Raw genomic sequence first — 26,698 nt, forward strand, 5'->3', positions numbered from 1 at the left:
CGCAGCTTGGTTGGGGTCTCGCCACGCTACCCACTCTGGACCCAAGACCAGGGTCTAGCTTCCAGTAGATGGACTTCTCCGAATTCCAGAGAGCAGGCACAGGAACAGCTCTTAGCAGAGCTCAGCGATAATACCCTGGGGAGTATAGTGATTATAGCAATCCCCAGAGTGTAGTTCTCCAATCCCCCAAACATGAGCCGAAACTTCATGAAGGTACAAGATGATCTGAGGTGCTAGCACACCCAGTCTGCTTTTATTTCCATCTTACACATATAAGACCGCCCACAGGGGAGGGGTAAAATAGCCAATAGCATAACGGTTGCAACCCACAGGTTCCCTCCCCTCAGATAACCAGTTAACATAATTATTACAGCCAGGGAAAATACAGTTTTTATACATGTGCTATAACTTTAAAACCGTACATCCAATCTTCATAAAAATTACATATTTGAACTCAGCACACTTCAAACATAAACAATCAGCCAAATCCCTCCAGTGGATCAAAAGTTAGCTTGAGGTCCCTTTATGATCGACCGCAAGCACATTTTCCTGCCCAAAACAGTTCCATAGATTTGGGCTGTGCGGTCGGTCAATTTCATGCCGAAAAACGACTAAGTCCCATTTCGAACAGTCCCTATTCTGCTCTGTGTCCGTGTGCATCAGGGGCTCTGAGGACAGGTGTCAATTCATAAGTCAAGTTGTCAATATGTCATATGTCAGGTGTCAATCCATATCCATTGTGATTTAGGAATGTTAGGTGATTTCTGCCCTTTATGTATTAAAACCAGACTCTGCATCAACTGTGTAATTTTCCATGGGAGTTTTGCCATGGATCCCCCTCCGGCATGCCACAGTCCAGGTGTTAGTCCCCTTGAAACAACTTTTCCATCACTTTTGTGGCCAGAAACAGTCCCTGTGGGTTTTAAAATTCGCCTGTCCATTGAAGTTCGCGAACCGAAAATTTCGTGTTTCGTGACATCACTACTGATAGCTAAATCCTGTGAGTTTCCCTCCAGCACCATCTCCACCAGATACACGATGCTTGGGAGGTATAACTGGTTTAGTGTTTTTTTTGTTGAAACGATTCTGTAATTTAGCCCATGATAATTGTTAGCACCAGGCCCAATGGGCTCTTAATTCAGCCCTGGCTATAGTAGGGAGGTTAGAGGCTGTAGTGGGGAATACTGGTAACAACTGGGGATAGGGACGGTAGTTAAAAGTAACTGTAGTGGGGGGGGTTGAAGCTGCAGTGGTTATAGTAGTTGATATGGGTTATACGTTTTGAATAATAAATTTGATGCAAGAGTTACAAACTAAATGCCTCCATAAGAGGCTTATGATTTTGAAATGCCCTCTTTATCCCCCCTTGTCCCCCATATAGTACCAAGTTTCTACAAATGAAGGGAATTCCCTCAAAATATCTTCCACTATTGTGTAATCATTCCAGGAGAATATATTTTTACCAAGTCTATTCAGATCTGGATCTTCTGACTTTGGGTAAAAGTGTCAGGGTACCTGAGGTCTCTACCTCTAAGGGAGGTAGAGACTTGATGGTTTATCCGTCCAGGCGAGCTGTTTCCTTCGTTCCTCGCGGTTCATCCAGCCACTTAAACACCGGCCGCGAGGAATCCACGTCCTTTTCTAGCAGGACGCTCAATACGTGACGTCATGACGCTATCACGAGCGACCTGTCACTCAAGTGTCCGATATCCAATCGGCACTTGTCAGAGGCGTGCTTACCATCCGGAGCCAGGGTATTTAAGCTTACTTCTCTCTTCAGCTCATTGCCCTGTCGTGGTTCTAGCTTGTCTAGTCACTCAGTGCTCTGGTATTCTAGTTTGCTCTATTTGGTTTTGACTCGGCTTGTTGTACTTCCCTGCTTCTCTGTTCTCCCTTGACCCGGCTTGTCTCTCGCTTATCTGCCTTCCCGTTCCCTCGACCTCGGCTTGTCTCTGACTATTCTCTATTACTCTCGGTACGTTAGTCCGGCCATTCTAAGGCCCGGTATACGTACCTTTCCACTCTTTGTACTCTGCGTGTTGGATCCCTGTCCCGATCCTGACATTACGACAGGGCCAATGGATCCTGCAGGTACAAACAGTCAGCTTGGTTCTTCTGATCCCAGGTTTGACGCCATGGAGCATAGGATGGATCAGATGGCTCTAGCACTACAGGCACTTTTTTCTCGTGCTAGTAACCCACCTGAGGAGACACGTACTCCTTCTATTTCTCCTGCAGTCTCAGGTCTAGAGGTAGCCACTGTAGGTGCTTCTTCCCGTATTACCCCACCAGTACGTTATGGCGGGTCACCGGAGAAGTGCCGTGGTTTTCTGAACCAGATTAGCATCCATTTCGAATTACAACCCCGATCTTATCCTACAGATAGAGCGAAGGTTGGATTTGTTATTACTTTACTCATTGAGAAAGCTCTGAGATGGGCCAATCCTTTATGGGAGAATGATAATCCACTAGTCTATAATTATAATGCCTTTGTAGCTGCGTTTAGAAGAACTTTTGACCCTCCTGGTAGAAAGGTCAATGCAGCTAGATTACTGTTGCGCCTTAGACAGGACAATCAAACACTTGTGGACTATGCACTAGAGTTCAGGTCCTTGGCGGCAGAAGTTAAGTGGAACGAACAGGCTTATATAGATGTGTTTCTGAATGGGTTATCAGATGTAATTCTTGACGAGGTCGCTACTAGAGAACTCCCTGAGAATTTGGAGGATTTAATTTCTTTTATATCTCGTATTGATGAACGCATAAGAGAGAGGCAGAACACTCGAGATAGGACCCGCAGACCCTCCTTTAAACTAGCACCTACCTTTCAAAATTCTGAGTTCGAGGACTTACGTATTTCTGAACCTATGCAGATAGGCAGTACTCATCTCACAGAGAGAGAGAGACAGTACAGAAGAAGGGAGGGTTTATGTATGTATTGTGGAGTCAGAGGACATTTACGCCTAAATTGTCCTAATCGTTCGGGAAACGCTCGCACCTAAGTTTCTCTAGAGGACAGGCCTTGGGTGTTTCTACTTTGTCCTCTATTCACAACTACAAAGAGTTCAGGCTTCTGTTACCCGTTTCTTTGAGGTGGGAGAAGGGAGTAGTAAAGACTATGGCACTAATCGATTCTGGAGCTGCTGAGAGCTTTATAGATCAGGGTTTTGTTGCCAAGCATGCTATCCCATCCCAGTTAAAAGAGACACCACTGGCTGTTGAGGCCATCGATGGTAGACCGTTACTTAAGCCTGTTATTTTCCATGAGACCATACCGATTAACTTAACTGTTGGCATCCTACATAAAGAGGATATATCCTTAATGCTCATTTCTTCTCCGTCTATTCCCATAGTCCTGGGGTACTCCTGGTTGAGGAGACACAACCCTATTATTAATTGGGAGTCAGGGGAGATAGTTTCGTGGGGAAAGAATTGTCAAGAAAAATGCTTGCGGAAGGTCTTACCTCTCGGATTAACTAACACATCGACTACCTCTGACAATCCTACAGAGACACAAATTCCGCCTCAGTATCTAGATTTAAAGGCAGTATTTGACAAAAAGAAAGCCGATACCTTACCTCCTCACAGGTCCTTTGATTGCAAAATTAACCTACTCCCTGGTACCATGCCTCCCAGAGGTCATGTATACCCATTATCTACTAAAGAGAACTCAGTTCTAGAGGAGTATATTCACGAGAATTTAGACAAGGGATTCATCAGGAGGTCCTCCTCCCCTGCCGGGGCTGGATTTTTTTTTGTTAAAAAGAAAGATGGTTCTTTGAGACCTTGTATTGATTATCGAGGCTTGAATAAGATAACCATTAAAAATGCCTACCCGATTCCCTTGATCACCGAACTCTTCGATCGTTTGAAGGGCTCTACAATTTTCACCAAGTTAGACCTCAGAGGGGCATATAACTTGGTGAGAATCCAGCAGGGACATGAGTGGATGACGGCATTCAATACTCGATATGGTCACTATGAATATACTGTTATGCCTTTTGGGTTATGCAATGCGCCAGCTGTATTCCAGGATCTGATAAATGAGGTTCTTAGGGAATTTCAGCAAGAGTGCGTCATTGTATACCTAGATGATATACTCATTCATTCTAGTGAGATTGAGACTCATCACAAGCAAGTCAGGAGGGTTTTGCACAAGCTTCTCCAGCATGGCTTGTACTGCAAGTTGGAGAAATGTAGCTTTGATCAAACCCAGGTAACCTTTCTCGGCTATGTGATCTCTGGGGAGGGATTTAAGATGGATCCGGATAAGCTCCACTCCATTCTAGAGTGGCCTTTACCCAAAGGTCTTAAAGCCGTACAGAGATTTATTGGTTTTTCTAATTATTATAGGCGCTTTATTAAGGGCTATTCTTCCATTATCGCACCTATCACTAATATGACCAAACAGGGGGCTGATACTAAGAATTGGACTACTGAAGCTCTCCTTGCGTTCAAAACTCTCAAGGAGCTTTTCGCTTCCGCTCCAATTTTAGTTCACCCCGACACTTCTCTGCCTTTTCTACTTGAGGTAGACGCATCAGAGACTGGTTTAGGTGCTGTCCTATCTCAAAGGTTGGGGGTTGATAAACCATTACATCCATGTGGATTTTTCTCTAAAAAATTGACCGGTACTGAAAGCAGATATGACATTGGTGACAGAGAATTACTAGCGGTTATCAAGGCTTTGAAAGAGTGGAGACATTTATTGGAAGGTACATTACATCCTGTTACCATTCTAACTGACCACAAAAATTTGTCTTATATCGGAGAGGCTAAGCGGTTGTCCTCCAGGCAGGCTCGTTGGTCGTTGTTTCTTACCCATTTCAATTACGTTCTGACTTACAGACCTGGGTCAAAGAATTCTAAAGCCGATGCGCTATCTCGCCAATATGAGCCCTCTGCTTCAGTTGAACCACTTATGTCCTCCATTGTACCCAAATGCAATATTATTGCTAATACCAGTCTCAAAATTCATTCTCCGCTACTTGACCAGATCTTGAAGTCACAACATCTAGCTCCCGAAAACACTCCTGAGGGAAGAAACTTTGTTCCTCCTGAACTTCAACTGGAGCTCTTACAATGTTTTCACGAAAGTAAAATAGCTGGTCATCCTGGTATTCGCAAGACATACTCTTTGATATCCAAGGATTTCTGGTGGTCTTCACTTCGAAAAGATATTGAGGAGTTCGTCGCAGCTTGTGAAACTTGTGCCAAGACTAAACTACCTCATGCATCTCCATGTGGCCTCTTACACCCCTTGGACATTCCTGAGAAACCTTGGTCCTGTTTGTCCATAGACTTTATCGTTGATTTGCCTGCTTCCAAGAGACAGACTGTTATTCTCACGGTGGTGGATAGATTTACTAAGATGGCCCATTTCGTGCCATTACCTAAACTTCCGACTTCTCCTGAATTGGCGGAGATTTTTGCAAGAGAGGTTTTTCGCCTACATGGGATTCCTTCGGAGATTGTTTCTGATAGAGGCTCTCAATTTGTCTCACGTTTCTGGAGATCCTTTTGTTCTCAAATGGGCATCAAATTGAACTTCTCCTCGGCCTATCACCCTCAGTCTAACGGAGCTGCTGAACGTACCAATCAAAAGATCGAACAGTATCTGCGTTGCTTTGTTTCCGAACACCAGGACGATTGGGTCGGTCTGATTCCTTGGGCGGAGTTCGCACACAATAACCTTGTTTGCGATTCAACTCGCTCTAGCCCTTTCTTCATGAACTATGGCTTTCATCCTTCGATTTTTCCTTCGGTTTCCTCTTCTCAGGGGATACCGTCGGTTGATGATCATGTCGCCAACCTGAAGAAATTATGGGATCAGACTCGGCAAATTCTGTTACATAGTTCCTCGTTGTTCAAGAAACACGCTGACAAGCATAGAAGAGCAGCTCCTGTTTTTGTTCCTGGGGATAGGGTATGGTTAAGTACTAAGAATATTCGACTAAAAGTTCCATCTATGAAATTTGCTCCTCGCTACATAGGCCCTTACAGGGTTCTCACTCGTATCAATCCGGTTGCGTATCGCCTTGCTCTGCCACCTGCCTTACGCATTCCTAACTCTTTTCATGTCTCCTTGTTGAAACCTCTTATTTGCAACAAATTCTCCTCTAAGGTCTCCTCGCCTCGTCCTGTTCAGGTGGAGGGTCGGGAGGAGTACGAGGTCAGCTCCATCGTTGATTCCAGAATTTCAAGGGGAAAATTGCAATATCTGGTCAACTGGAGGGGATATGGTCCTGAGGAGAGGAGTTGGGTACCTCAGGAGGACGTTCATGCTTCTCGCCTTCGCAGAGCATTTCACCTTCGCTTCCCATCTCGCCCCGGTTCCTTCCGCCCGGTGGGCGTATCTGAGAGGGGGGGTACTGTCAGGGTACCTGAGGTCTCTACCTCTAAGGGAGGTAGAGACTTGATGGTTTATCCGTCCAGGCGAGCTGTTTCCTTCGTTCCTCGCGGTTCATCCAGCCACTTAAACACCGGCCGCGAGGAATCCACGTCCTTTTCTAGCAGGACGCTCAATACGTGACGTCATGACGCTATCACGAGCGACCTGTCACTCAAGTGTCCGATATCCAATCGGCACTTGTCAGAGGCGTGCTTACCATCCGGAGCCAGGGTATTTAAGCTTACTTCTCTCTTCAGCTCATTGCCCTGTCGTGGTTCTAGCTTGTCTAGTCACTCAGTGCTCTGGTATTCTAGTTTGCTCTATTTGGTTTTGACTCGGCTTGTTGTACTTCCCTGCTTCTCTGTTCTCCCTTGACCCGGCTTGTCTCTCGCTTATCTGCCTTCCCGTTCCCTCGACCTCGGCTTGTCTCTGACTATTCTCTATTACTCTCGGTACGTTAGTCCGGCCATTCTAAGGCCCGGTATACGTACCTTTCCACTCTTTGTACTCTGCGTGTTGGATCCCTGTCCCGATCCTGACAAAAAGATATGTACAGAGTAGTAGACTTTGTCTCTGCTGTAACTATGCCAATATTGCAAATGACTTCACTTCTAGTATCACTAATTAAACTTGTCATATTATGGAATTGTAACTCCGCTCATGTGATGTACCTGATCCCCTATACAACTTACTGTATACAATACAACATAGAGAACATTGAAATCATGTATGATAAATATGGGATATATACCCATAGTAACACAATGTCCATTGTGATAACATAGTATCACAAACTGTAACAGGCTGAGTCAGACTGGGATTTCCTAGAAATCAGGTGGTTTCTATACATATAGGGAACTCAGTGCTGATTGGATGATCCTGGGACTTCTGTCCAATGGGAAATTTCAGTTTCAGCAGATCAGCAGTTACCAGGCAGAAGGAATAGATAAAGGTTGTGAGATCACAGAGTGAAAGGGAAATTACATTAAGATTAATTTTTACATCCAGCTTCTTAATTATTTTTAAAGCTAAAACCACATATTACAGTTTGTTATAGAATTGTATTAATTAAGGATTTTCACATAGATGGTAAACCTATGGGGGGGGGGGGGGGGGGGGGGTTAGTGCCACTGTAAGGGGCTGAATATTACTGAATCACAAAGTTCAGTATGTTTTTTTTTATCAGTGGCAGCTCATCAACAACTGTGTTATAATTATTAAATTAGCTTTACAATTCCATATATGCATATTATATTAATATATTGTGTGAATTCCGTTATTGAAATGTTGACACACCAGATACAATGAACACTCCAAGTACCATAACCACTGGTGTCTTAGACGGAAAAGCCATCTCCCCACTAGCTTTCGGCTGGCATAGTTAATCCATGTTCAGGTGTGGACCCTTTTCCCCCATACATACCAAATATCTGCCTAAGTTTGCAATTTAACCCCTTCAGGACGGAGTCAATAGTGCACGTTCTGATCAAAACAAAATGTAAACAAAAACTGGAATTTGCGCTATATGTCTGTTCAACCGTAGTTCCCCTCTTTCAAATTATATGCATCCACACTTATTATATATCATTTTGTTCAGGAGAAACAGGGCTTTAATCTATCATTAACTATTCATATATGGAACATAATTTATTATGAATAAAATAAAAAAAAAGGTGAGAAAATAAGATTTTTTTTTTAAATTTGTATTTCCGTCTGCCATTTTAGCTGTGAATGTCATAATACTGTTAGGTTTTACTGCAAAAAAATGCGCATATTTGTAATCAGCGATGTCTCACGAGTACAACAGTACCCCCCATTAACAGGTTTTATGGTGTTTTGGAAAGTTACAGGGTCAAATATAGAACGTTCCATTTTCAAATTGAAATTTTCCAGATTAGTAATGTTACCTTTGAGACGGTGTGGTAGCCCAGGAAAGAGAATTACCCCCATAATGGCATACCATTTGAAAAATTAGACAAGCCAAGGTATTGAAAGTGGGGTATGTTTAGTCTTTTTTAGTAGCCACTTAGTCACAAACACTGGCCAAAATTAGCGTTCATATTTGTTTTTGTGTGAAAAAAGAAAAAAACTAATATTTGGCCAGTGTTTGTGACTAAGTGGCTACTAAGAAAGACTGGACATACCCCACTTGCAATACCTCGGGTTGTCTACTTTTGCAAATGGTATGCCATCATGGGGGTAATTCTCATTCCTGGGCTACCATACGCTCTCAAAGGCAACATAACCAATCTGGCAAATTTCAATGTGAAAAAAATGAAATGCAAGCCTTATATGTGACTCTCTAACTTTCCAAAACACCATAAAACCTGTACATGGGGGGTACTGTTATTCTCGGGAGACTTCACTAAACACAAATATTAGTGTTTTAAAACCGTAAAACATATTACAACAATAATATAGACCATAAAAGTGCCGTTCGCTTGTAAAAAATGTGAAAAACGTCACTTTTACTTAGAATATCATTGTTGTAATACAATTTACCAGTTTGAAACACTAATATTTGAGTTCAGTGAAGTCTCCCGAGTAAAACAGTACCCCCTATGTACAGGTTTTATGGTGTCTTGGAGAGTTACAGGGTCAAATATAGTGCTTGCAAATTAAATTATCTGCACTTTCTCCCTGTGTTGTCAGGCATGTCAATCAAATTTTAATTAATCAAATCACATAATTACGTTAAAAGATTATTTAAATATACACGTAGAATTTTAATATATATGCATTTATAGGTATTTAAATTCTACGTGTATACTAATGTAATCTTTTCTGTAATTATATGTATTTATCTATATATATATATATTTGCGGTTATTTGTATTTTATACAACGATAGATATATATAGAATGTCATTCTAAGTGTATTTTGTTACCGATATATATATATTAATAACAAAATACAGTTAGAATGAAATTACATATGCATATATAATTTATATTAAATTTTGTTTCAATATTTTATTTATTTATTTTATTATTTTATTTATTTATTATTTTAATTATACGTATTTATATATAATATATATGTACATCTATTATATATATATAATATATATATACATATTATATATATGTAACGTCATTCTAAGTGTATTTTAATATTAATTTATATACTTATATTAATATTAAAATACACGTTGCATGACGTTACATATATATAATATGTATATATATATTATATATATAATATATATACATATTATATATATATTAAAATATATTTAATTTATTTTTAAACATGTTTATTTTATTTTTTTTACACCTCCTACCAGCAGGGGGACTGTCTGATATTTCAAACAGTCCCCCTGCTGGCAGATCCATAGCCAGCTATAGAGGGCCATGTGATCGCTCTTTGAGAGCGATCACATGGCCCCCGGGGGCCTCATTTGCCGGAGGGGGGCTGCCTGGGCTCTCAGGCAGCCCCCCAGAAGAGGATCGCGGCGGAGGTGAGTAGTTGCTGGCTCCTGGGGGCTTAAACCGTTACGGCGTTCCATGCCGCCGCAACGGCTTTAAAGCCCATTTAAAGCGCGACGGCATGGAACGCCGTAACGGCGTTAAGGGGTTAAAGAAAGCCGTGGGTGCAGAATGAAAAAAGCACAGAATTCAGGGCAGCAAACATTTAAAACATTTATAACCAATAACATAGGTCCGACTGAAATCTGGAAAAAATTAGTCAAATATTGCGCTTGTTGGATGGATCAGCCAGACCCCCAGAAACTTAAAAGGACACTAGAGTCAACAGAACAACTACAACTTAATATATTTGTTATGGTGAGTATAGACAGTCCCTGCAGGCATTTTCCTGTAAATTCTTTCTTCTTAGAGAAAAGACAGTGTTTAAATTGCCCCCTAGAGGCACCTTCAGTGGCCACTCCTCAGATGGCTAGTAGAGGTGCTTCCTGGGGCAGTGATACAAACTGTGCAGCACTGCAGTTCAGCGTCTCCACGCTCTGCATGGAGAAGCTGATCTTTCCGCATAGAGATAACCCCCGCCCCATGCCAAATCCTTGCCGATCTTAGCCAATCTAATGCTTACCCTATGGGGATTGTATTGGTTGAAATTGGGGATAGGCCGATAATTGGTTCAGCCGATAATATCGTCCGATTTTCCGGATTTTGGCAAATGTCGGTATTGGCCACTATTGATACCAATATTGCAGATAATGTGAGAGGCGGCGGTGGCCCAGCGCATGCAGGGTTGGTGCATCCATAAGGCGGCACAGACGACCATCTTAGTGCGCACTGGCTCTGGGGGCGCAATAATTGAGTGACCGTCAGAAAGGAAACGGACTTCCTGAGCACAGCGGACAGCGTTACAAGAGAGAAAAAGAGGCACACCAGGGAGGGGAGAGGACCACTAAGGAGGGACACACACACTAAAGGACAGGGAGGGACAGAGGGTAGGGTAGAGGACCACTAAGGGACAGGGAAGAAAGGGGAGAGGTACACTAAGGGACAGGGAAGAAAGGGGAGAGGTACACTAAGGGACAGGGAAGGGAGGGGAGGAGAAGGGAGAGGAACACTAAATATTCTTGAAAACAAAATAATTTTGTGCATTTACCATTTAATAAAAAAAAAATTTGCTAACAAAAGCAGCATGGCCGGACTGGGGATACAAAGCAGCCCTGGGAAAAAAAATCTATGCCAGCCCCGAAAGTCATTGCGCCATATATTGTCGCATTTAATATGTAAGGCTATGTCTTGGCACCCCAGATGACTGAGTAATAAATATATATATACATATATATCTCAAAAATATATTGCTTTTTCTAATATAAAATATTGGTCCTTTCAGAGTAAAACATTTAATTATACAGTAAGCATACTCACATGCAGACACAGACAATCTCACTGACACACACAAGCTCATTGATACACAGCCTCATAGACAAACAGTCTCACTGATATACATAAGCTCATTGACATAAAAACACAAGCTCACTCACTAGCAGGTGCACACACACACAGCTTAATGTAGTGGTTCTGGTGCTTCAAACTGGGTTTTTTTTCTTTTTTTTTTTTTTTCTTCTCTTTTGGATCAACAGCAAAGGACAGGTGTGGGGAAGGCTGAACTTGATGGACGCAAGTCTCTTTTCAGCTATCTAACTATGTAACTATGGTGTATATAGCCTGTCCCTGCTCCCCCAGCAGCCACCAATGTTCTCCATCAGAGCTCCCCCTGCGGCCGCCTTTACACCCAGCTGTCTTCCCGGCCCTAGGTGCCTACGGCCCACCAGGAAATTTCCCGGTATCCCGGTGTGCCAGTCCGCCCCTGTCTTGCAGTCCCTTTGTTACTGAATTATTGCAATCGCAGTGCTCATTTCCATTTTTATTGGTAAATATCTCCTGTAAGCAATTATTACCAAAAGTCAGTGGAAATTAGTTGACACAAATTACCGACACGTTTCTCGGTTTAAAACCTGCTTTTAACACTGACTTTATAATATCGATTAATACCGTCTATCACATAACGTTTATCATTGGAAAAATTCAATAACGGTGCAAAAACAAAACCGGTAAAAAAACGGTGCATGTAAAAGTTTTAAATTAGCGTTTCTTTGTTAGCCCCCTACCTCCTCCTTTTATCCCACATTTGATGCAAGAGATGTTTGGTAGAGGTCTTGTCCACCAGTAACTGTGAGTCATTAATATAGAGATTTTGAAGTCTGGAAAAGTCTGGTTGATTAGCAGCAGGTTGTTAACACAGACCACAATTAAAACAAGCCCTTATTGAATAAACTTCTATATCTCAAAGAATAGATAGACACTACTTCCAGCTGTCTGTTCAGCTAGTTCTAGGCTTGTTTTCAAATCAGTTTTCAATTGTCAATTGTGACAAACCAATACGACTCCTGTTAATCTACACCCAAACGAATTGATTCATCAAGTTAATCCTGCAATGATCAATTCGTTCAGGTGTGTGTCACCTTAAAGTACACGTCTGCATACAAGATCAGAGCCGATCATCCATAGGCTCTGAATCACGTGAGTACGCCCTTGTTATACATCTATATAGTACATTTGTTGCACAGTGCTACTCTATATTTGTACTCTATATATTTTCTAGGATTTTACTACTGTTGTATACTCCCCTTTAACCCCAAGGGGTAAGTGTATGATTCAAGCGCTCCACTCTTAAACACCATTTTATCACTGTGTGAGGGAATGGTGTTTGCTTTGTTGTTTATTATCACATAGTTGTTTGTCTCCTTTTTAAATCATAATGATTTAAAAAGCCCTGATCAAAACTTTACATACCCTTGAATGTTTGGCCTTGTTACAGACACACAAGGTGACATACACAGGTTAAAATGGAAAATAAAGGTTAATATCCCACACCTGTGGCTTTTTAAATTGCAATTAGTGTCTGTGTATAAATATTCAATGAGTTTGTTAGCTCTCACATGGATGCACTGAGCAGGCTAGATACGGAGCCATGAGGAGCAGAAAAGAACTGTCAAAAAACCTGCGTAACAAGGTAATGGAACTTCATAAAGATGGAAAAGGATATAAAAAGACATCCAAAGCCTAGAAAATGCCAGTCAGTACTGTTCAATCACTTCTTAAGAAGTAGAAAGTTCAAGGATCTCTTGATACTAAGCCAAGGTCAGGTAGACTAGGAAAAATTTCAGCCACAACTGCCAGATGAATTGTTTGGGTTACAAAGAAAAACCCACAGGTAACCTCAGGAGAAATACAGGCTCCTCTGGAAAAAAGACAGTGTTCTTGTTTCAAGGAGCACAATACGAGAAAAATGAGCTGCATGGTCGAGTTGCCAGGAAGAAGCCCTTACTGTGCCAATGCCTCAAAAAAGCCCAGTTACAATATGCCTGACAATACCTTGATACACCTCACAGCTTCTGGCACACTGTAATTTGGAGTGATAAGCCCAAAATAGAACTTTATGGCCACAACCATAAACACTATGTTTGGAGAGGGATCAACAAGACCTTTAGTGAAAAGAATAACATCCCCACTGTGAAGCATGGTGGTGGCTCACTGATGTTTTGGCGGTGTGTGAGCTGTAAAGGCACGGGTAATCTTGTGACTCTGAGGCATCCACCTTGAGTAAAAAAGGTAACGAGGTGTCAGGATGGACCAATACAGGTGCTGAGGAGAAACGTTCCTTGAGAGTTTTGAAAGCAGAAAGAGCCTCCGTAGACCAAGTTTTAGTATTGGCACTCTGTTTAGTCATGTTGATAATAGGAGCAATCACAGTGGAGTAACCTTTAATAAAGCGCCTATAGTAATTGGAGAATCCGATAAATCTCTGAATGGCCTTAAGACCCTCGGGCAATGGCCAATCTAAAATTGACTGAAGTTTAGTCGGGCCCATCATAAACCCGTCCCCTGAAATGACATAACCAAGATTGATCGAAGCTACATTTTTCCAATTTGCAATACAATCCATGTTGTAAAAGTTTACGCAATACTCTCCTGACTTGTTTGTGGTGTGTCTCAATCTCTCTAGAATGTATTAGTATATCATCCAAATATACTATAACGCATTCATGCTGGAATTCCCTAAGAACTTCATTAATATGATCTTGGAAGACCGCTGGTGCATTGCAAAGGCCGAAGGGCATTACCGTGTATTCATAATGGCCGTATCGAGTATTGAAGGCCGTTTTCCACTCGTCTCCCTACTGAATTCTCACCAAGTTATATGCTCCCCTTAAATCTAACTTGTTAAAAATTTTGGAGCCCTTCAGTCTATCAAATAGTTCTGTGATCAGTGTAAACGGCCTGAGGAACTGAATCGATCGGGTGTACCAACCCCTTTCTGAGGAGATACGTCTAGGTGTCTAGAGAGCGATCTAGATCCTTCTCTCTGTCTCAAATTAATATGCTCAATATAATCTAAACAAAAATCCTTGGGTGAACTTGCATGGTTTTCCCCCAAATACCGTGAAATGGGTGTATACCTGTTAAATGCATAGTTTAAAGGGACGTAAGATTTTGCCCACATATTTTTTCCCATAGAAGCCGACCACCAAATAGACCACACCTATAGTTTTACAGTTAAATAAATGTTTCCCAACTATAAGTTTTTCAGCGGCGTACTATGTATTTACAAGCTATACATCCTCAGCACTGGCATGTGCCCACAGGGTGTTTTACCAACTCGCTCTTGTTTGTGCCTTGGAAAGATGACAAGGAGTGAGTATTTCTTTGAGGTTTCTACCCCTTCTTGCTGTATTTGATGCATGTGTTGTTAACACATCTTTAAGATGTATATCCTGTGTAAGCAAGGGACCAAATCTATTTAAAATTGAATGGGACTCATCCCAACCTGTGAAGTTCACCCCTTGTCTCCAGGAAATTCTCAGTGTTTTCATTACTTTTTCCGTGATCTATTAACGAATATAGAGATTCAACGTCGAGGCTGCACAAAAAGGCACCAGACGGAACTTTGAGGGACTCAGTGAGATACACCCTGACAAACACATGCACGGAGGCACATTCTGATACAGATGTGCACGCATACACACACACCTTGACACACAGATGCACACACTGACACATATACACACCTGGTCATTTCATCTGAGCTTCTAGTTTGCCTAGGCCTTGTGGTCATAGACAAGCTAAAAGCTTCCTATAAAACCCTCCAGGCTGTCCAGCGGTGGCTCATGCGACTACTGTCTAGAAGGAGTATTTCGCAGTATATGAGCCTTGCTACCTGGACTAACCCTTGGACTGCTTACTCAGTATTCCCTTTTATGCTGTTGCTTTGATTTTGGTTTCAGGACAAGACTTTATTTCTCTCTAAATCTTGTCTCCATTTTGGTGAACTAATTAATCCGAGGACATATTTCTTATGATACCACCACCTAGTGGTGGACTGATAGTGTGTGTGCCTGCTAGTGAGTGAACTTGTGTATGTGTGCCTGCAAGTGAGGGAGTTTGTGTGAGTGCCTGCTAGTGAGGGAGTTTGTGTGTGTGTGTGTGTATGTGTCTGCTTGTGAGTGAGCCTGTGTATGTGTGTGCCTGCTAGTGAGTGAGCTTGTGTGTGTGTGCCTGCTAGCGAGTGAGCTTATGTGTGTGTGAGGGGGCTGCTAGTGAGTGAGCTTGTATGTGTGTGTCAGTGAGCTTGTCTGTAGTGAGCATGTGTGTGTCAGTGAGATTGTCTGTGCCTGCATGTGAGTATGCTTACTGTATAATGGAATGTTTTACTTTGAAAGGTCCAATATGTTATATTAGAAAAAGAAATATAAAATATTGGTCCTGTCAGAGTAAAACATTTAATATATATAATATGTAAGGCTATGTAGATAGATAGAGAGAGAGAGAGAGAGATAGAGATACAATGCCTTACATATTACATGTGACAATACATGGTGCAATGACTTATGGGGCTGGCATAGATTTTAGATTTTTTTTCCAGGGCTGCTTTGTATCCCCAGTCCGGCCCTGCTATAGAGACAGTCCACAAACAGCCCTCCTTGACTGACATGGCGCCATGGCACAACCATCAGATGCCGTTTGTTACAGGTTCAGTATTGTGGGAGCACAGTACGTGTGGATTCCAGCATGTCTCATGGTATTGCTGTATGTCTCTGCCTAAGACCTAGCACAGTCCAGCAGTATTCTATGAGGCTTTCCTTCATCCAATAGCTGTGTCAGACTGTCATAGTGATTGCAGGATTCAGCCCTTGTGACAGGAATGGACACAGTCTCTGTATCTGCCAGGATATCTGTGTACTGCGCTACTGCTGAAACTCTCCCAAGTTAGGCTCCCAGGTTTAGGGATCTCACGAAATGTGTGTCGGCCCATTGTGTCTGTTCTTTCACTGAGAACATTTAGCCCTTTATTAAGCACCTTTTTGTCTCAATGGTCTGACAGTGATATATAGCAGTGGGTGCGCCGATTGATACTTACCTTGTCTGGATGCCAGCGCAGGATTCCCTTATATTAGGAGTTAATGTGCACATATATTGTTTATTCTATAAATGATCCGGTTACACAGACTCACCTAGAAATGTAAATTTATAGTTTATCTGTGTGTGAGAGTTACTAGGTCTCTGTAAATGGTTTAAAGGCGAGGTAAAGGGTTTATTTGGAGGAATTTGCTCACATTCAGCTAACCCTGTCCCACTCAGGTTCTGCATTAGCTGTGGTACCTGCTGTATCTTCCCTGCTCTCTGTTTTTTATCTGGCTTTATTGAAGTCAATTGCTAACTGCATTCTATCTGTATTCAAACATTGAATCTATCACTATTTCCTGACATCATTGTATCAGAGACAGGGATACAGTGTAATAATGTCCCCTTTATTATTGAGAAACCGTCAATCTTAGGATAGTTAGACAATATCGCCACCTAGTGGTGGATTGGTAATAAAACATATATTCTTGGTCTTTGGTAAGCTTCAAGCCTCTGTTTATTAATGTCACTGCGCCATCTCGTGGTTATTTTGTAGTAATACATCACCGTTATTTCCTGGTACAAAACCTGACTTGGTTTCGAGGCACAGGGAAGTAGTGAGATTCTTTCTGTTTAATGTACATCTAATAAGTATTGGTTATTTTAGTTAGGCTAACCTAGGATTATTTTAGCTAAGTCTATGGATAGAAGCCAGGTTAAGGTTGTTGAATTAGGATTATTTCAGGGTTAGAATTGGAGTTTGGTGTTAGAATTGGGATTTTAAGTCAGTATTTACGGCTAGAATGGAATTTTGTACTCTAACAGAAATAAACCCTAATGCAACAGGACTTATTTAGTTGGGTTAGTGGAAATTATTTAGAAGATTGTCCATGAGGATGCCCAATCCGTAGACTTATATTTGTGCCAAACCTTATCCTCATACCATACAGGACACCCACAGGGTCGCAGTTCCAACCATGGGGTGTCAGGTCACTCCGTGTGGCAATCCCTCCCTCGTTTCATCAGGACAAGCACACTTCCCTGGAAGGAGTGAGACACCCTACAGTGTCCCCGTCACTGTGAGATGCTCAATGCTGCACCCAGATTGGTGCATTCAAGGCCACTGTGGGCAATGCTTCATTCCCAGTCACGCTGGGAGCTGGGGGAAATACAGGAAAGCCAGCGGGTATCTGGCCTAATCAAGTACCCCCTCCTAAAGTGCAGACCTGCCTGAGCAAGTATATTGTGTGCTCAGTGCATTCCTGCTCTATATTACATTATAAGGCTTGGTTGCTCATGTTTCACACACTCTGGACATATTGCCCACTTGGACCTTGACCCTTTCCTTGTTTTATTCATATCTGAACCTTGCTGTCTGGATATTTGACCCTGGAATGGACTTTGATATTGCCCTCGGATTTGCCCCTTTTGTGATTCTCCTTTCTCCATAGTGTCAGCATTCTGATCTCATCCATGTGATATGCTGTCTGTGTGGAGTGGATGTAACATCCCATCCCACCCTTCTCTACAGTCATACAGCACCTGACAATACACATCTTCAATAAAGAGACTGAGCTGAAGGAAAAACTGTTGTGATCGAGATTACAGGTAAGGAGGGGTGGACAGGGAATAACAAGAGAGACAGGGGAATTCGGAAGTGATGGCCTGAGGAAATGATCATAGCAGCGGAGAAGCTCTTAAAGCTGCTGCCCTCCTTGGCATCAGAGGAGGCACCCTCTGGCTACAATCTGTGCATTGTGAGTGTGTGTGTCTGTGTGGGCGTATGTACATCTGTGATTATGTGTGCATGTATGTGACTGTATCTGTGATTGTGTGTGTGTATAGATCTGTGATTGTATGTGTGCATGAGTCTGTGATTGTGTGTGTGTACATCTGTGCTTATGTGTGTGTGTGTCTGTATGTGACTGTGTGTATAGGTCTGTGACTGTATGTGTGTGTGTGTGGGTTTGGGTCTGTGATTGTGTGTGTATATTTGTGATTGTGTTTAGATCTGTGATTGTGTGTGTGTCTGTGATTATGTGTGTGTATAGATTTCTGATTGTGTGTGATTATGTGTGTGTGTGTATATATATCTGTGGTTATGTATGCATATGCACATAGATGTGCATAGCTCTAGTCTCACCTCCCCTGCATGTGACCTACACAGCCCTCCTAAGCACTTCGAAAGAGAGAGATCATATTTAAAGCTTCCTTGATTGCACAGTCTTTTTTAACTTAGAATTTCTCATTTTCTAATCAATTAAAAGCCTTCTAGACCGTGCAGGAGCTCAGTGTGTGATTAAAATTCAATTTACAGAGCTGGATGTAAAAACCTCTAAAGCAAGATAATATCTGATTTAAAATAAAATCTTTTTTTTTTTTTAATGCAGGCTATGACAGTCACAGCCAGATGAGGTGTTAGGGTTGCATAAAAACAATAAATAAATAAAGTGATTTAATTCATAAATGGCAGTGAATTAAGCAGTGAGATAGCAGGGGTATGATCTATACACCAAAACGGCAAAAAGTTATTTTGATGCTTATAGTATCCCTTTAATTATAGCTCCCACCCATCACCAATGAGTAGGTGCTTGGGCGGACACTGGGTCCTTCTGGGTTATTTTTATTATTAGAGTCCCCAACCTCTGCCAATTGGTGGGGGCCTAGGAAACAACATGTCCCCTCTTATTTTTTTTATTAGATTCTCTATCTGCGGTCAATGGGTGGGAGGGTATTATTGCTAGAGATACACCCGCCACCTATTGGTGGGAGAGGAGTTACTAGCTGCTCCCTGTTTATTTTCATTAAAGCCCCTGTGGCAAACGTGCCTATGCCACAAGGTTCTAGAGGAGCCTGCTAGCTAGCCTCGTGCCCAAGGAGTATGGGCCGTATCCAAGACCCTGTTCGTGAGTTAACCTGCCCGGCTTCCCCAAGCAGCTTTCCCTCTGTGCCCCTGGTTCGGCACTTTTCCTTCTCTGGAATTGACCTGAACACTAGCTCCCTGGCAGCCGTTCGCATGAATAAACTCATGAATGGTCTTCAGCGGTATGTAGCTGTGGCTGCTATGGAACTAATTTTGTCATGAGAACTTTGTGGTTCCCCGGTACTTCAGCGGTGCTTAGCCGCAAATGCTATGGAACTTTTTTTGGCATGACCTTGCGATTTCCGGACAACAGTGGTTTTGAACCACTTTGCGACCCGCCAAGAGAGCACTTTTTGCCTGAAGGTGCCTGAGACTAAGTTGGAAAAACACTCCCTGAGAGTCAGGAGGAGCGCCCCATTTTTGGCCACCGGAGCTCCCAAAAGTTGACCGTCCAAAGAACACATTGCTCTGGAACTATTTGGGGCATAGATCTACATGTGCTGCTGGTCAGAACATTGACACACACTGTGGCGTTTCCCCTATACAGGGAGTGCAGAATTATTAGGCAAGTTAAGTATTTTGGAGGATTAATTTTATTATTGAACAACAACCATGTTCTCAATGAACCCAAAAAACTCATTAATATCAAAGCTGAATATTTTTGGAAGTAGTTTTTAGTTTGTTTTTAGTTTTAGCTATTTTAGGGGGATATCTGTGTGTGCAGGTGACTATTACTGTGCATAATTATTAGGCAACTTAACAAAAAACAAATATATACCCATTTCAATTATTTATTTTTACCAGTGAAACCAATATAACATCTCAACATTCACAAATATACATTTCTGACATTCAAAAACAAAACAAAAACAAATCAGTGACCAATATAGCCACCTTTCTTTGCAAGGACACTCAAAAGCTTGCCATCCATGGATTCTGTCAGTGTTTTGATCTGTTCACCATCAACATTGCGTGCAGCAGCAACCACAGCCTCCCAGACACTGTTCAGAGAGGTGTACTGTTTTCCCTCCTTGTAAATCTCACATTTGATGATGGACCACAGGTTCTCAATGGGGTTCAGATCAGGTGAACAAGGAGGCCATGTCATTAGATTTTCTTCTTTTATACCCTTTCTTGCCAGCCACGCTGTGGAGTACTTGGACGCGTGTGATGGAGCATTGTCCTGCATGAAAATCATGTTTTTGAAGGATGCAGACTTCTTCCTGTACCACTGCTTGAAGAAGGTGTCTTCCAGAAACTGGCAGTAGGACTGGGAGTTGAGCTTGACTCCATCCTCAACCCGAAAAGGCCCCACAAGCTCATCTTTGATGATACCAGCCCAAACCAGTACTCCACCTCCACCTTGCTGGCGTCTGAGTCGGACTGGAGCTCTCTGCCCTTTACCAATCCATCCATCTGGCCCATCAAGACTCACTCTCATTTCATCAGTCCATAAAACCTTAGAAAAATCAGTCTTGAGATATTTCTTGGCCCAGTCTTGACGTTTCAGCTTGTGTGTCTTGTTCAGTGGTGGTCGTCTTTCAGCCTTTCTTACCTTGGCCATGTCTCTGAGTATTGCACACCTTGTGCTTTTGGGCACTCCAGTGATGTTGCAGCTCTGAAATATGGCCAAACTGGTGGCAAGTGGCATCTTGGCAGCTGCACGCTTGACTTTTCTCAGTTCATGGGCAGTTATTTTGTGCCTTGGTTTTTCCACACACTTCTTGCGACCCTGTTGACTATTTTGAATGAAATGCTTGATTGTTCGATGATCACGCTTCAGAAGCTTTGCAATTTTAAGAGTGCTGCATCCCTCTGCAAGATCTCACTATTTTTGACTTTTCTGAGCCTGTCAAGTCCTTCTTTTGACCCATTTTGCCAAAGGAAAGGAAGTTGCCTAATAATTATGCACACCTGATATAGGGTGTTGATGTCATAAGACCACACCCCTTCTCATTACAGAGATGCACATCACCTAATATGCTTAATTGGTAGTAGGCTTTCGAGCCTATACAGCTCGGAGTAAGACAACATGCATAAAGAGGATGATGTGGTCAAAATACTCATTTGCCTAATAATTCTGCACTCCCTGTACTGCATGGATCTGTTTGGGGGCTCAGATCAGGGCTATTTTGGGATGTATATGTTTGGGGTTATTATATGTTTTTATGATGCTTTGGGGTACATTCATGTGTTTTGTGTTTGCCTCTCTGTTCCTGAGAGATAATTAGCTTACTCTGGGAGGGGCTTGTTTTGTATTGAATGGAGACTCCCTGCTGGGGGCTGTGTATAAAAGCAGGCAACTTGGTCTAAGGAAACCAGTTCATTTTAACCCTTTACTGAGTCTAGGCTAGTGTTTGGGTGGACCAGCTATACCCTCTGCAGGAGAGTTTAATCACTTGAAGCTGTATCCAGGGCCCTGCTCCAGGGTGGGAAGGGATGGCGAGACCCTGGCCAAGCTTTGGCGGCTAGGAGCTGGAGCGCTGCTGTTGTCCTGGTAATAGCTAGGGAGCATGCTTGGCAGAGGTACCCAGTCTGGGTACGAGACGATCCGCCACAGCCCCACCTGCCGCATACGGGTGAGAGTTGAGTGGAACACAATGCCTGGGGTTATTAAAATTATAGCCCTCCCGTATGTAGTAGAACCCAGGAACGCATTATGTCAAGCTCCAATTATTGTAAAGTCCTGGTGAACTGTAAAATTGTGATCGCTTTTGTAAAGCTGTAAAGAACACTGGAATCTTTTCATCTGCTCCTTCTCTCCTCTCTCTCCCTTCTAGCTGCATTTTATTTCTCAATATTCTCATCTGAAGGTAAAGGTTTTGTTTTACTCTTTTAATTCTCTATAGGCTCTAATTCTTTCACATGGTTTTATGAGAGTGCAGAGATCGATGTAATGAATGTCTTTACACTGAATTTATTTTTCTTGCAAAACTCCAATAAACCTTTAAATTGAGGAAACAATGATAGCCTCCACCGCTTCTTCGCAATAAGCCCCTCCCCATTTATTTTAATTACAACCCTTCCTGCTGACCACTAATGTGTACATACTAAATACATTTACTGACCAGATTAAATCTTTTATTACAAATATTAGAAAAAAAAATATCAATGCATTTTTCCTCCTCATTGTAATTTGTAATATAAAAAGACACATTACATCAATGATAAATAATTAAAGTTCAAATTCTCCCCCCAAACATTACACAGTTATATTGATAGATAAATCATAAATGATTTATGAGGACAACTATACAATTATATATCTATTGGAAGTTATCCTCATAAATCATTTTTAAATGTATAGCAAAAGTATATAGATACGACTTGACCACTGAAAAGGACACATTTGGCATCTGGCACTCAATGGGTTAATGAGCAACATTTCCCTTTTTTTCTGTAAATGCAAAAATAACTTTAATAGACGTTAAAATTAGCAAATTTTGGTAGCAATCACACATATTGAGAATTGATTTATCAACAATGCAAAAATACTGAAAGTAGAATTTGATTTTATACTAAAATATTTTGACAATTTAGAAACCACAAACTTTTGTAGATATAAACAATAATTTACAATCCGCAGCTTTGTGATCCCTGTTAACACTGAATGAGTAGAACACTCCACATTTAAATAGGATCTTTAAGAAACTTCGCTGAGTTGTCGATACTGAAACATTCTAAGTACGAGTATTCGTCCAGTGATGTAAATACAGAGTAATCGTGTATTGCTCTCTTTAGAAAACACATGATCGTGTGGAAAGGGCATGATTCGGTGGATCATGTGATCTGGTAATTGACCAATTGACATTTTGTCGGGGGTTTATATACAAGTGGTTTTAACTTGATGTTATATATGAAAGGGGTGTAGGGAAGCAGAGTAACACTTTGCAAAAGCCTCTGTGGCAAAACACGTTAGTGTTTTTAGCTGTATTTTGTTTTTACTAAGTTGTCTTTAAATAAAACTAGTTTTCACTGAAATTGGACCTTCCTGATTTTACCATTGAATATTTTATCTGGAGGATTCACCTTTTTATTTCCTTGGCGGGGAAGATACCACCTATGCTGTATGGGATTGAGCAAAACCCTATGTGAGTATACCTCATTTTATTACTTTCTTTTTATATTTAACATTTATGCTGCGCGCCGACAGTCTGGCTCTTTCCTCTTCAAAATTAAACTAATTCAATACACTCATAACCACACTCTCCCACGAGCCCAAACGATTGTTTCATGCTTTTAACTCTCTTCTGCGCCCTGTCGTGCCTCCTCCTTCTACCAACTTGACCGCCACAAACTTTGCAACTCACTTTACTGAGAAGATTTCTACAATCAGGAAAAAGATCTCTCTTCTTTCTCCATCCACTATCAACTTTTCCCCTAACCACACTCCCTCAGCTGTACTATGTTCATTTGCACCCAGTAAGATAAACAAAGTATCTATATAACAAGACACAATGTTTAACCACTCTTAGGGTAGCAGCAGTGTATCGTTATACGTATCACCAGCTAATTAAGAGGCATACAATGAATGGCGCAGCTCAAGGTCTGGGCCTGCCTCCGAGTCCGCCCACATGGCTCGGCCCCGAGTCCATCCATAGGGCCCATTCTAAGTCCACAAGGATGAAGTGTGTGTATGTTCTGAATATGGTGTGTGTAAAGTGGATGTACAATGTGTGTAATGGATGCGGTGTGTGTCATTATTGCAGTATGTATAGAGGATGCAGATTATACGTTTGTGTAATATATGTAGCGTTTGTGTGTATTAGATGCAGACTGTGTGTTTGTGTAGTGGATGTAGTATGTGCATAGTAAATGCAGAGTGTGTGTGTTTTTGTAGTAGATGTAGTGTTTGTGTGTATTAAATGCAGTGTGTATAGTGACTGCAGAGTGTAAATAGTAAATGCAGAGTGTGTGTTTGTGTGTATTAGATGCAGTGTATATAATGATTGCAGAGTATGTTTAGTGAATGCAGAGTGTGTGTTTGTGTAGTGGATATAGTGTATAGTGACAGCAGAGTGTGTTTAGTGGATACTGTGTGTGTATATTGAATGCAGTGTGTGTGTGTGTGTAGTGAGTGCAGTGTGTGTTTGTAGTAGATGATGTATATGTATAGTGAATACAGTGTGTGTGTTTGCGTAGTGGATGCTGTGTGTATAGTGAATGTGGTAAGTGTGTGTAGTGAATGCAGTGTGTTTTTGTGTAGTGGATGCTGTGTGTGTAGTGGATGTGGATGTCTTTATGTTGGACAAATGCTTTTCTGGGGGTATGTTTTTAATTTATTTTTTTATTTTTTATTTTATTTATTCCCCTCTCCCTGCCTCTTACCTTTAGCCAGGGAGGGGGTACATTGGATACTGTGGTGGTCCAGTGGATCAGCTGGTTGTAGAGCAAAGAGGGGCCCAGCAGTCTCCATCTTGTCCCTCCGGCAGCCAGTCCTCTACTTCTATCGTGAGCCTGGCATGCATTGCGTGCCATGGAGGGTTGTCATAGCAACCCTTTACAGCCGCTGCTCACGAGAATGATGGAGGAGGGGTTTGTCCTGAACCCCACTTTGAGGCCAGCAGGATATATATATATATATATATATATATATATATACAAAAATATTGAAATTTAGGCACTCACCCCTGAATTGAGTATAGATGTGTCCTGCCTTTGGTGCATCCGTTTTTCGTCCAAATATATACCAGAGATAGATCGGAGCACTCAAAAGGGCTTTTCCAAAATAAATTTAATAGTACAAAAAAGTTACATCGGAGTGTAAATCCTCTGTTTCGACGTTTCGACCCCTCAGGGTCTTTTTCAAGAACAATTTACACGTAAGAAATATACAGTTTATATATAAGTGAAAGAAATAAGCTCACCAATCTCGTGTGTGCAGCCGCCCGTTTAAACCCGGAAGTGTCACGGAGACCCACGTGGTTTCCCTAACGTGCGTTAGTGCGTACGGCGTGGTTGCTAGGTGATACCCAGACACAATGTAGCTCGCAACCAGCCTGAAAGAATATCGTATCACATAGTGATTTCAAAGTTAGTGCTACTATTTTAGAGAGATCTCGCTGAATAAATAAGCATAGAGTAAGGAGACCTCAGGTTGATGCAAGTGTCTATGAAAAAGACCTGTGAGCCAGAAGTGACAGTGTTATGTACTAAAAGTGCTCAATAGTGCATAAATCCAGTGCAACAAAAAGTGATATAAAACTAAAATGCCATAGGTCTTATCAGTTACATTAAAAACAAACGAAAATGAAAGATATTATATTTGAGGGCATAAATGAATGTACTAATATGCATGGACGTAGTATACATGCATGACAAAAAATAATACTTTGAGTTGTTATAGTGCAATTTAGAAATAAACAAAGATGTTTAAATGTCTATCTGTTCCTGTGCAAATTAGAGGAAATTAAATTGCGTATATACGCTGAAGTAATTCAGACTGACACACGGAGTTCAGGTTAAAATAACTTCGAGGAAATTTATTGGCAAGTGAAGCAAGAGCGGGCTCGCAGGCCCTTTTAAGAGGCATTTTGCGTCATCATTGATTATCAGGATATCAGTAAATATACATCATTAATTGGATTAATTGTTAAGTGTCTGGGTTAGTGTCCACCTATCAATATAATTAATTGGCTCAAAAACTAAGTGGTTAGCTAAGTGTCCACCCACCGATAGGTGGTATTGTTCTGGACACGGGTGGGGACAGAGGGCTCAAGCGCCATCTTCCCTAGCATGAGGTTTACTCGGTGGAAAGGGGGGCTTGAGCGTCATTTTACACAGTCAGTGATGTCAGGTCTTGTGGTCAGGTGCAAGGTCTCTTATGAATAGAACATTTCATTAGTACAGTGTTCTCATGGCCTTCAAATTATACTATGTTGCGAGTTAGGGGAAATTCAGCAGTTTCTGAGTTAGTCATGTCTTTATAGAAAATACAGTCTTTGTCCATTGTGTTAGATGTGCTGGGAAATTCATGTAATGTAGTCTCAAAATGGAGAAGTCAGGTCATGAGGACAAAATGGAGGGTTTGTCACAGCGTGAGGTTAAAATGGAGTTAGTACAATAATTCAATACAAGTTCAATAAAGATTTTTTAATAATTCTACATCAGTCCCCCCTATGAAATGTTAGATTCTAAGAGATAAAACTTTATTTGTTAATACCAGAAGACGTGTTAGCCCAAAGGCACAGAAACCCCGTGGCCGCTAGCTAGGTGTTAATGCAAAGTGCAATTCTGTCCCTAAGCTCTGACCCTAACAGGCTAACTCATCGTCAGTATGGCTCTCGAACACTTCACTCCCATTGGTGGCCCATGGTGGCTTGCCCACCACTTCTCCACACGGGGCCTTTACCATTCACTGACAGATGCTGTCCCTAAGCTGGTCCCTTCCTAGAACTCTCGCACTTTATCAACAAAAGGGATAGTTTGCAGCGGTAAACAGGGTGAGTTGAGATCTTGGAAATCTTGGTCATCAACTTCGAGGTGTGTGAAAGTGGGTGCCGCTTGGTCAACAGTCTTCATGAGGGATTTTCTCAGACAAGGGAGGACACAACAAAAGAGAA

This window comes from Pelobates fuscus, chromosome 9 (genome assembly GCF_036172605.1).
Source record: "Pelobates fuscus isolate aPelFus1 chromosome 9, aPelFus1.pri, whole genome shotgun sequence".
Taxonomy (NCBI): Eukaryota; Metazoa; Chordata; class Amphibia; order Anura; family Pelobatidae; genus Pelobates; species Pelobates fuscus.